We start from the raw sequence: 11,814 nt of genomic DNA, 5'->3' as shown, positions 1-11,814 counted from the left end.
TGCTTTGGCTGCTGCTTTTGCTATGAATGATTAATTGTTTTTGTTTTTGACTCAGAAGCCTCATTTAAAAGTAAGTTTCTGCAAAATCATTTTTAATGGCTGAATATACTATTTTAAGCTTCCATCATAATTTAGTCAGTCTATACTGCTGGACATTTAGATTGTTTCCAACAGTTTGGAAATATTCATATTGTAAATAGCATTGTGATGAGCTTTTATAACTAAATATTTTTTCACATCCTAAATTCTTTCTTTAGGATAAATTCCAATGGCTAGGTGCAGTGGCGTGTGCCTGTAGTCCCAGTTATCAGCAGGCTGAGGTGAGAGAATCACTTGAGCCCAGGAGTTTGAAGCCAGCCTGGGCAATAAAGCAAGATCCTATCTCTAAAACAGATAAAAATAAAAAAGTTCCAAGAAGTGTAATTGTTGGGTCAAAGGACACACATAATTTTAAAGTTTTGGTATGAATTTATGTATTTCCAAGCTCTCTTCCAGAAAGTTTATCAATCTATACTTTCAATAGCAAAGTGTAAGAACACAACTGTTCTTATACCCCTGCCAACAGTGTTACTGACATTTTGAATAAGGAAGAAGGAGGAGGAGGAGAAAGGAGGAGGAGGAGGAGGAGGAGAAGGAGAAGACATCTATCTCATTGTTTTAATCAGCATTTATTCATAAATGTGATCCGACTTCATTAGTGTGTTCATTAACTATTTGTAGGGAGACTATAGCCTGCAGCTGATCATAGAAAGTCATCAAATACCAAGGCAACTATCACACAGCCTTTCACATGTTTCTCTTCTCTCTCCACATCTGCTGAGGGCTCAGTTCTTCCAAGTTCAGATTCTCAAAGAGACGAATCTGACATAGCCATTTCATATTAGATTGTATCACCAGCCAGTCTAAGTGACCGCTAACTGGAAGTATAGGGTGGAATTTAGAGTCTGAATCCTATCACCTGTCCCTCTTTTCCTCCAGGGTTTTGCATGATAGAAAAACTAGATCACCAGCCAAACAATAATCCAAGTGTCGGCTGTCTTTTTTGGTTTGTTTTTTTTTTTTTGAGATGGGATCTTGCTCTGTTGCCTGCCCAAGTTGGAGTGCTGTGGTGCTACCACCACCTATTGCAACTTCAATCTCCCCAGCTCAAGCCATCCTCCTGCCTCAGCCTCTCACGTAGCTGTGACTATAGACATGCACCACTACATTCAGCTAATATTTTTATGTTTTGTAGAGACAAGGTCTTACTATGTTGCCCAGGCTGGCCTCGAACTTCTGAGCTCATGTGATCCTCCCACCTCGGCTTCCCAAAGTGTTGGGATTACACCGTGCCCGGCCCAAATGTCAGTTGTCTTCATGGTTTGTCATGCACCCAAAAACATACCCTTGAAAAGTTTTCTGATGCTGGCCAGTTTGGGGATGGCAGCAGGGTCACGCCTCACTTTCCTGAATTGAAGATAGCTTCCTGGCCTGGCAGGACTGATCAAAATTCCACCCCAGTTCCCACTGCCAATCACAGGCAGAAAAACTAGAAAAGAGAAAGACTGGTGCACTGCAAAGCAGAAGGAAGAGAAAGCCTGGCTGCCTTTCAGTTTAGTGACTATGCAGAATCCCTTGTCTCCAAGTAAAAGCGTGTCCCTGTGAATTTCACAGATCTTAATTGATCCTATTAATCTTTTCTCCTCCCTGTGAATAGGCAGAGGCCAGATATGTTTATTTCTAATATTCCCTGTGATAGAAGTTTTTCATTTTTGGCCTCCCAGTATCTAAACACACTTTCTATTTGGAAAAAATTCCAATAAAGAAGCTTAAGTGTGGACAAATAACCCCTTTCCCAGATCCCTTGTCTCTAGAATTTGGGCACGGGATCTTCCAATCAGACACTCCTACCTAAGACCTTGATTCTGGAATAACAGAAAGAAGCAAATGGCACTTAGAATCTTTCCAGAGGTGGAAGAGGAAGCAATAAGGGTACTGTCCAATGTCCAGTGGTGGCTGTGCCAATGACAGACGCAGTTGGATACTAACCAGATGCTTCCTGTGTATTGATTTGGTCTCTATTTCTGGCTGCTTAATTTCCCATGGCTCCTTTCCAAGTTCCAAGCCTCATTCTTCAGCTTTTCCATCAATTTTGTGAGCTATTCAATGTCCTTTCAATAAATTCATTTTCTCTCTAACTAACCAGAGTTAGTCTCCGTTATTTAGGAACCTGGAAATTTGGTTAGTACATACGTCTTTTCGTGCCTTTTCTATGAAGACAAAAAGATAAGAAACAGGAGTGCCCACCTTCAGTTCAGAAGTATCCACTATCCTGACTTTTGTGATAAACATTCCACGGTTTATAGTCTTAGCATCTATGTATGTAGTCAGGGGAATGAGAATAATATGGTAGAAAATATGGCCCCTGTCTGTCAACAGGGCTTCCCTGAAAGAGATGGCAGTGACTCCAGTCTCTAACATTCATTTGGCCTCATTTTGAACTTCAGATGAATGGATCATACTGTATATATTCTTTTGTGCCTTACTTCTGTCATTCAATATTTTGTTTATGAGATTCATCCATGTTGCTGAGTAGAACTGCAGTTTGTTCATTTGCATTGCTGTAAAGTATCCCATCATAGGAATGTACCATGATGTATTTACTTATTTTACTGTGGATAGACGTTGTGCTGTATTCAGTGTGGGGTATGATGAACAATGCTGCTTTGAATATCCAGATGGATGTATCCTAGGAGATCTTTAAGGTCATCGACCTGGCAGTTGAATAATCATCACAGGATATATGTGTCTTCAACTTTACTAGATAATGGCAAATTGTTTCCCAAACTGAATGCATCAATTAACCAACAGCAGTCTGCAGAGTTTCTGCCGCATCACACCCTTGCTAACAATTGGTGTTATCAAACTGTTGAATTTTAGCCAATCTAGAGGATAATTAATGGTATCTCACTGTGGTTATACTTGCATTTCCCTAATTAATAATGAGACTGAGCATATTTGTGTATGTTTATTGACCATTTATATTTTCTTCTGTTAAAGTCTTTGCTCATTTTTTTCCAATATGATTGTCTACTATTGATTTGAAAGCTTTTCATATATCCTGGAGGCTAATTCTTTATCAATTACACATGTGGCAAATATCTTCTACTCTCTACCTTGCTTTTTTGCTTATTTCATGCTATCTTTTGGCAAACAAAAGTTCTCTATTTTAATATAGTCAAATGTACGAATCTTCTCATTTATGGTGATATTGATAGTTTTAAAACTCTACACCTTTGAGGTCATATTCTTAGGTATTAATTTCTATTTCTTAAAAAATTAGATATGGGAGTTTTCACTATGTTGCAAATGCCAACACCCGTTCTGCGAATGAGAAGCTAAACCTGGAGCCATGGCAACTTGAGGAAGCTGAACCTCCAGGATCCTTGAAGGGCACACTAAAGATGCCTTCTGGCTTTTAGCAGAGGTATATAAAAGTCCTTCTGAAGGAAAGAATCCCAATGTAGGTCCTTGGAATTTCCGTTGATTTAAATTCAATAAAATAAACTTACAATAAAAAATTACAGGGAGATAAGCCACCATGAGTCAGTGAAAAACAACAACGACAACAACAAAATGATTTAGTCCCCTAGAAACTTCAAATATTGGAATTATCATATAGGGAAAATAAAATAAGTCTGTATAAAATATTTAAGAAAACAAAAGATGAAATACAAAACATAATTTATGTCCACATAAAAACCTGCACATGAATGTTCATAGGAACTTTATTCGTAAGTGCCAAAATTTAGAAGCAACCAAGATGTCCTTCAATTGGTGAATAGGTTAAAAAAAAAAAAAGAAGGTATATCCAGACAATGGGATATTATTCAGTGATTGAGAGAAGTAAGCTATCAAGCCATGAAAGACACAGACAAACCTTAAATGCATGTTGCTAAGTGAAAAAAAAAAAAGAAAAACAACGGAAAGGCAACATCCTGTGTAATTCCAACTATATGGCATTCTGGAAAAAGCAACACTGTAGAGACAATAAAAAATCAATGGTAACTATGGGTGTGGGAGGAGGCTGGTTTGGGATGAATGGGTAAAGCACAAATTTTTAGGGCAGTGAAACTATTATGTACAACGTGCCATGACAGATACATGGTATTATATATTCATAAAAACTCATATAGGCAAGGAACAAGGGATTATTAAAAATGACCAGGCAGATTTGAAAGGTTTGTGTATTGTTTAGGAAGATAATAAAGATACTGATTAATATTAGACTTTAATGAGTTAATGATCCATGCTGTAATTTCTATCGTAACCAATAAAAGAAGAGAAGCAAGATGTACAAATTCCAGTGAGTAGAGGGGGAAGAATTAGTGATTATAAATGCAAAAAAGGAGTGATATGGTTTAGCTCTGTGTCTCTACCCAAATCTCATCTCAAATTGTAATCATCACTTGTTGAGGGAGGGACTGGTGGGAGGTGATTGGACCATGGGGATGGTTTCCCTCATGCTGTTATAGTGATAGTGAGTTCTCACAAGGTCTGATGTTTATGTGTGTGTGGCAGTTCCCTCTTTACTCTCTCTCTCTCCTGCTGCCTTGTGGAGAAGGTGCTTGCTTCTCCTTCACTGTCCACCACTGTATTTGTCCCTTCTCACACAGCTATGAAGAAATATCTGAGACTAGGTAATTTATAAAGGAAAGAGGTTTAATGGACACAGTTCTGCATGGCTGGGGAGGCCTCAGGAAACTTACAATCATGTTGGAAAGGGAAGCCAACATACCTTCTTCACATGGCAGTAGGAGAGAGAAATGCAAGCAGGGGACGTGCCAGATGCTTATAAAACCATCAGAGCTTGTGAGTTTCACTCACTATCACAAGAATAGCATAGAGGTAACCACATCCACGATTCAATTACCTCCCACTGGGTCCCTCCCACAACACATGGGGATTATGGGAACTACAATTCAAGATGAGATGTGGGTGGAAACACAGCCTAATTGTATCAGCCATGATTGTAAATTTCCTGAGGCCTCCCAAGCAATGCAGAACTGTGAGTCAATTAAACATCTTTTCTTTATAAATTACCCAGTCTCAGGTAGTTCTTTATAGAGGTGTGAAACTGGACTAATACAGAAGATTGGTACTGGGAGTGGGGCACTGCTATAAAGATACCTGAATATGTTGAAGCAAGTGTGGAACTGGGAAACAGGTAGAGGTCACAACAGTTTGGAGGGCTCAGAAGAAGACATGAAGATATGGGGAAGTTTGGAACTTCCTGAAGAATTGTTAAATGATTTTGACCAAAATGCTGATAGTGACATGGACAATAAAGTCCAGGCTGAGGTGGTCTTAGATGGAGATGAAGAACTTATTGGGAACTGGAGGAAAGGTCACTCTTGCTATGTATGCTTTAGCAAAGAGACTGACAGCATTTTGCCCCTGCCCTAGAGATCTGTGGAACTTTAAGCTTGAGACAGATGATTTAGGGTATCTGGCAAAGAAATTTCTAAGCACCAAAGCATTCAAGATGTCACATGGCTTTTTCTGAAAGCAAACAGTCATATGCGTTCACAAGGAGATGATCTGAAATTAGAACTTATGTTTAAAAGGGAAGCAGAGCATAAAAGTTTGGAAAATTTGCAGCCTGACAATGCAGTAGAAAACAAAGACCCATTTTCCAGGGAGAAATTTGAGTCAGCTGCAGGAATTTGCATAAGTAACAAGGAGCTGAATGTTAATAGCTGAGACAATGGGGAAAATGTCTCCAGGGAATCTCAGAGATCTTCAGGACAGCCCCTCCCATCAAAGACCTAGAGGCCTAGGAGGGAAAAATGGTTTCCTGAGCTAGGCAGGCCCAGGGCTCTACTGCTGTGTGCAGCCTCAAGACATGGTTCCCTGTGTCCCAGCCACTCCAGCTCATGGCTAAAAGAGGCCAAGGTACAGCTTGGGCCATTGCTTCAGAGGATGCAAGCCCCAAGCTCTTGCAGCTTTTATGTGGTGTTGGGCCTACAAGTTTGCAGAAGCCAAGAGCTGAGGTTTAGAAACCCACGCCTAGATTTCAGAGGATGTATGGAAATGACTGGATGTCCAGTCAGAAGTCTGCTGCATGGGCGGAGCCCTCACAGAGAACCTCTACTAGGGCAGCAGAAAAGGGAAATGTGGGGTTGGAGTATCCATACAGAGTGCCCACTGGGGTACTACCTAGTGGATCTGTGAGAATAGGGCCACTGTCCTCCAGACCCCAGAATGGTAGATCCACCAACAGCTTGCACTCTGGACCTGGAAAAGCTGCAGGCATTCAACTCCAGCCCATGAAAGCAGCCTTGGGGGCTGTACCCTGCAGAGCTACAAGGACAGAGCTGCCCAAAGCCTTAGAAGCCCACCTCTTGAATCGGTATGCACTGGATATGAGACATGGAGTCAAAGGAGATTATTTAAGAGGTTTAATATTTAATGACTACCCAACCAGGTTTCAGACTTGCGTGGGCCCTTTGTTTTGGCCAATGTCTCCCATGTGGAAGGGGAACATTTACCCAATGCCTATACCCCCATTGTATCTTGGAAGTAACTAACTTGTTTTTGATTGTACAGGCTTGCAGGTGATAGGGACTTGCCTTGTCTCAGATCAGACTTTGAACTTGGACTTTTGAGTTAATGCTGGAATGAGTTAAAACTTTGGGGGACTATTGGGAAGGCATGACTGGAACAGCACATGCAAATTCCCTGAGGCAAAAAAGGAGTATTGCTTGATGGAAGACCTAAGATGAGGCCAGTATGACTAGGAGGGGCATGGTGAGTCTGAGGAGGCAGGTAGGCTCTAGCCTATGCAGATTTTTGTATACCACATTAAATATTATATGCTTTATCCTAAGTGTCATCAAAAGCCATTTAAATATCTTTAGGGGGTTGGGTAGAGGAAGGTAGTAGACATTAACAAGCTTGTATGTGAAAAAGATCACTCTGGCTATACTGTAGAGCATGGGTCCCCAACCCCTGGGCCACAGACTGGTACAGGTCCATGGCCTGTTAGGAATCCAGCCACACAGCAGGAGGTGAGCAGCAGGCAAGTGAGCATTACCACCTGAGCTCCACCTCCTGCCAGATCAACAGCAGCATTATATTCTCAGAGGAACACAAACCCTATCGTGAACTGTGCATGCAAGGGATCTAGGTTGCATGCTCCACTTAATGCCTGTTGATCTGAAGTGAAACAGTTTCATCCTGAAACCATTCCCTCTCCAGTACACAGAAAAATTGTCTTCCATGAAACCAGTCCCTGGTGCCAAAAAGGTTGGAGATCGCTGCTGTAAAGAACGGCCTGGAATTGGGCTGAAGTGACTGAAAGAAGATACATTGAGTTTTAAATTGACTTCCAACTGAACAGAACTGTATGCACTCCTGCCTCCTCCTACTTTCCCATTAAGTAGATTATATTGAAAAAAAATCAGTCAAATGAATGAAAGAAGCTTTCAGATGAATGATTATTTGGTTTTGTAAAATGGTTCACTTCTTTATTTCTTTTGCAAAGAAATTGTTTTGCCCTCTGATTACAGTGTGCAAGTTGGGCTCACCAACTTGCACTTTAAAAAATTCAGGAAGGTCGGGTGTGGTGGCTCATGCCTGTAATCCCAGCACTTTGGGAGGGTGAGGTGGGTGGATCACCTGAGGTCGGGACTTCGAAACCAGCCTGGCCAACATGGTGAAACCCCGTCTCTACTAAACATACAAAAATTAACCAGGCATTGGGGCAGGCACCTGTAATCCCAGCCACTTGGAAGGCTGAGGCAGGAGAATTGCCTGAACCCGGGAGGCGGAGGTTGCAGTGAGCTGAGATTGTGCCATCGCACTCCAGTCTGGGGGACAAGAGCAAGACTCTGTCTCCAAAAAAAAAAAAGAAAAAAGAAAAAAAAGAAAAAATTCAGGAAAACTGCCTTGTTTTCCTGAACAAGGAACAGAGGCAACAGAATCTCTAAACAATCTGCAACAATGGTGGAAAAGGATGGGACCCTGACAATTGTCAATTTATATCTCTCACTTCATCTCTTGAGGTCTTGAAACTGCTTTTGCAAGAATTGTAACAGTGAGAAAATTATGACTGAAAGAGATCTGATCTAACCAGCCCCCATCTTGCCTTTGCAAATCAAAGAACATGACCAAGGCAAGTCTCAATCATTTTAGGAGGTTTATTTGCCATAGTAAAGGATGCATGCCAGGGAAGCAGGTATATGCTTATCTCCAAAGATGATTTTGAGGGCTTCAGTACTTAAAGGGGAAAGGGTGGATATTGGGGGAAGATAAATTTTTTTTTTTTTTTTTTTTTTGAGATGGAGTCTTGCTCTGTCACCAGGCTGGAGTGCAGCGGCGCAATCTTGGCTCACTGCAACCTCCAACTCCCTGGATCAAGCGATTCTCTTGCCTTGGTCTCCCAAGTAGCTGGGACTACAGGTGTGCATCACCACGCCCAGCTAATTTTTGTATTTTTAGTAAAGATGGGGTTTCACCATACTGGCCAGGCTGTTCTCAAACTCCTGACCTCATGATCCCCCTGCCTGGCCTCCCAAAGTGCTGGGATTACAGGCATGAGCCACTGCACCCAGCTGAAAAATATTTTAAAATTGTGTCAGTAGATAAAAAGACAAAACAGTTGCATCCTTTTGAATACACAATTTTCATGTGAGGGTTGTGTGGAGGAAATATTCATGCCTTCATCTGGCTCAGTTAATCTGTATTTTTACATAAGATAACATAGACAATAGGGCAGAGGAAGCAATCAGATATGCATTTGTCTCAGGTGAGCAGAGGGAAAACCTTGAGTTCTGTCCTATGTCTCATGCCTGTGAAGACATCAACTTATATTGCCAGGTTGAAATTCAACAGAACTGTTTTAGAGTAAAGATCTTTGGGCCTAAAAGGAATTTACTTGTGGGCAAAATGTGAGGGAAGTATATAGCTTTTATCTTTGTAGCTATCTTATTTAGGAACCAAATGGGAGGCAGGTTTGTGTGACCCAGTTCCCAGCTTGACTTTTCCCTTTGGCTCAGTGAATCTGGCGTTTTCCTTTCTCACCTTTAACCTCCAATACTGCCCTTGGTCATTCCTGGGCTTGGACCAAGCTAACTTTGGAAGAAACTTAGTTTATAGTTTAAGTGATAATAGCCCCTCCCCAAAACTAAACCACTTTTGTAAAACTAATGAAAAGCCACCAGGTTAGAAGGATAAGAGGAGCTTGAATTCTGCTAAGACATAGGCTTCGTTAAGTTAAATAGATTACCAGCCACTATTGCAGAGGTCACAAGATTTGCAGCTCTCCCAATCCACTATTGTAGAACCTAAGATTGGCCTTTTGAGATAACCTTTCAGGCTTCTGCATTTCGGATGGCCTACGACCCCACTGGGACCTTTGACTCTTGGCTCAACCAGTCCTGTGGCCTCCACTCAGAAGCAGGCTCAGTGCAGGAGGACCATTTTCCACATCCCTATAATTGCATTCCCAACCAATCAGCAGCACCCATTCCTCCAGCTTCCTGTTTGCCAAACTGTTTGTGTGTGTGTGTGTTTGTTTTTTGACTATAGCTCTCAGATCTTAGCCAAACTATTCTTGGAAAACCCTAGCCTCTGACTTTTGGGGGAGATTTTGAGTAATAACTCCATCTCCATGACCAATCTCATGTCAATTAAACTCTTTATTGCAATGCCATGGTCTCCATGAATTGATTTTGTCTGTGCAGTGGGCAGGAAGAACGTATTGGGTGATTACAGTGTCATGGATTTAAATACCACCACCCCCCTCAGAACTCTGAGAAAAGATAAATGGCTCTAACAGCTTTGAGCTGTCTGAGCTATGTGAGGTATGCAAAAACTTATCAGGCCCAGAGAAACAGGAGTTTGCCTGGGGGCAATTGTTTAGACATTCTGTTCCTCACCTCACCCATTCTGAGCCTCACCCATTATCTTCATGTTCCTGGAATCTGTGATACAAATAATAGTTTATAGCCAATCAATAGCTAATGTAATTTTAATGTAAATTCTTAGTAAACAACTTAGAAATTGCCTCTTTTTCCTTTAAAAACCCACTCATAACTGCTGCTAATCAGAGTGTATATTTACGGTAACTTGAATCTACACTCCCAGGTAGCCATCTTCAACGTTTACGCTTGAATAAACTTCCTTTCAACTAGATTCTTACCTTTTTTATTATTTTAGGTTGACAACTCTCAAATTTATATTTCCAGCCCATTGGACTTCCTTCCCGAACCTCAGGGTCTAAATCTAATTGTCTATCCAGCCTCTCCACTTGGATGTTTAATAAGGATTTCAAATTCAACATATAAAAAACAAAATTCCTGACTTCCGCCTTAAAAACAGTTTCTTACAAGTTGCTCAAAATGCCTTTGACCTCACACTCCAAAACTAATATAGCCACAAATCTTATGATTCTACTTCTAAAATATGCCCAGAATTCATTGTTGTTGTCATCACATCGATCTCCACCACTCTGGCCCACACCACTATCACCATAGCTGGATTATTGTAATAACTTCCTGATACCACTTCTCACCAACTAATACGAGCATTTTCGTCTGGTTCCCTCAGGGGTCCTTAAGCCCCAGGCTGCGGATAGTACCAGTCCGTGGCCTGTTAGGAACCAGGAGGCACAGCAGGAGGTGAGCAGCAAGCAAGGGAGCATTACCTCCTGAGCTCCGCCTCCCTCAGATCAGCGGTGGCATCACATTCTCAGAGGGGAGCGAACCCTATTGTGAACTGCGCATTGGAGAGATCTAAGTTGTATGCTCCTTATGAGAATCTAATGATAAATGTAATGCCTTTGAACCATCCTGAAACCATCATCCACCCCCCACCACGAAACCGGTCCCTGGTGCCCAAAAAGTTAGGGGCCGCTGCTCTATATAATCCCTGGGAGACTGATGACTTTGTCTCTTTCACTTAGTGCAATGAACTCCAGGGCAACTTTGTGGACGCTCCATAAATACTTGCTGGAATGAACCCATATATATTTTATACTACCACATATACAGTAATACATTTAAGGAGCTGCTTGGGTGTGTAAAAAATTGCAGGGGACGTTTACAAATAAAGAACCTCCTGAAACAAAGCAATGAATGGAAAGTGGGGTCAGCTGGTTGAAGCAGTGCCCACAAGCTGCTCCAGCTTCCCAAAGCAGACAGGTTTTCCACCTAAGCCAACATCCTTTTATTTTTAGTCACTATATCTATAAATCTACTCCCTTACCCCGCACCTCACTCTCAGCCGACAGCCCAATGGGCTTATCCTCTTCTCGCCCTCACGATGAGCGAGTCCATGTGGTCTCAGGCTGGAAGATGCACTTGAACACCTGCCCAAACCTCACGGACGACACTGGATTCTAGGCCTCCTGGGCTTCTCCACTGTACTAGGAATGTAAAATCAAAAGTCAGAAAGAAAACTTCGGAGGTGGAATCTCCAACCCGGCTACGGGTTGGAAGTAAAGCGCACCTAGCAAAGGGCTGGTCCATGCAGCCTCAAGGATTGATGGGAAGTGAATCCACCGTCAACCGCCCTGATTCAAAATGGCAGGATACCGGAGCGATAGTGTTTAGGTGTGAAGGGAGGGCCATTGAAGAAGGGAGAACGAAAGCACAATTGTTTTGATTCAACATGGAGGCGGTGATTACAGGAGGGCGAATAGCGAGAGACGACGCAACATCCAGCTGGCAGAGGCAGCAGGCCTGGCGAGGGTGGCCACATTGAACTAATCCAAGATGGCGCCGAGGTTGTAACCGGGAGCGCGCAAGAGGCGGGAATTACCCTGATCCAAAA

This window comes from Papio anubis, chromosome 2 (genome assembly GCF_008728515.1).
Source record: "Papio anubis isolate 15944 chromosome 2, Panubis1.0, whole genome shotgun sequence".
NCBI lineage: Eukaryota > Metazoa > Chordata > Mammalia > Primates > Cercopithecidae > Papio > Papio anubis.
This window is presented reverse-complemented; position numbering follows the sequence as displayed.